Source organism: Haliaeetus leucocephalus, unplaced genomic scaffold (assembly GCF_000737465.1).
Source record: "Haliaeetus leucocephalus isolate CR32 unplaced genomic scaffold, Haliaeetus_leucocephalus-4.0 Scaffold332, whole genome shotgun sequence".
Classification (NCBI taxonomy): Eukaryota; Metazoa; Chordata; class Aves; order Accipitriformes; family Accipitridae; genus Haliaeetus; species Haliaeetus leucocephalus.
Window position 1 is genome coordinate 65,536 of NW_010972768.1, and position 1,317 is coordinate 66,852.

Consider the following 1,317-nt stretch of genomic DNA (forward strand, 5'->3'; position numbering starts at 1 on the left):
GTGTCTGGATGTGGCCGCTGCACTTTTGCCCTCACTGGTGCAGACGGCGAAAACCCGGTGCTGCCGGTTTCGCTCCCGGTTTCGGTCCCGGTTTTAGTCAGCCCCCCCCGGCTTTCCCACGCTGGGGCAGGGTCTGACCTCCCCCCCCCCGAGCTCCCAAAAACCCGGCCTGGCCCTCCCACCCCCCACCAAATCCCAGAGACGCAAAAGGCCGACGGCGACGGAGTCAGGCGAGGGGGGGTCTCGGCTCCTGCCTGCAGCCCCCTGCCAGGAGCTGCCCCAGCCAAAGCTCTTCTTGCAGCGCAGCCGGGGGGGTCCCAAAATGGGGGGGAGTGGGGTGTCTCCTGTCCATTGGGGCGTCCCGACGTGGTATCAACAGAGACAGCACAACCGCTCCCCCCCCAGCCGCATTCGGTACCGACCCCAGTTCCAGGCAGCGCCAGAAAGAGGAACAGGGCGCAAAAACGATGACTTGGGAGCGGGGTTGGGAGCAGCAGCCAAATTCGGCCCCTTTGCCCCCCCCGGCATGGAAGTGTTCGATGTGGGACAGCACAGCATCCAGGACCCCCTTGCAGAGCAGTCTGTGCTTTGGGGGGGGTCGCAGGAGGGGCTGGGGGGGCAGCCAGGCACCGTCGGTGTCTCCAGGACTGTCCCCAAAGAGCCCGACTCTTCTCCGGCATCCCCGAAATGCGGCGTGGGGGCAAGCAGGGGTGACACCCCCCTCCCCAGCAGGGAGGAGGGCTGGGAGCTGGGGTGGGGGGGTCTCTCCACGGCCACCCCTTGCCCCCCCCGAGGCTCCAGGGCTGTTCAGGTCAAGGGTCTTCCCCTCATCATCGGGGTTTTCCAGCAAACAGCTTGTTTTTGGGTGAGGCTCAGTCTCACCTCAGCACCCCCCCCAGGTGCGTCACAGCCCCGGCCCCCCCACTGGAGCCAGGGGTGGAGGCGAGCAAAGGCAACGGCCCCAAAACGCGCGCGGAAAGGAGAAGAAAACAACAACAAAAAAAACCAATGAAGAAACTCAAAAGGAAAAGGGAAGCACCGCAGAGCTCGCTGCTGGGACGGCCCCCCCCCCACAGCTGACAGCCGCTGCAGCCCCCCCAACACTTGTTTTTCCTCTTTTTTCTCAAAAAACAACAAAAAAAAAGGGGCTTAGACACGGTTCCTCCCTGCGAGACCCTCCTACCTGAGAGCCGAGCGCCTGCGCGAGCCCGTCCGGCGGCCGAAAGGAAGCGGTCGGGGCTGGAGGCGTCCCGGTTTTGCTCTGCTTTAGGCCGGCTTGGGGCTCCAAGCCTTTCCTGAGAGGGGGAGGGCGGGACT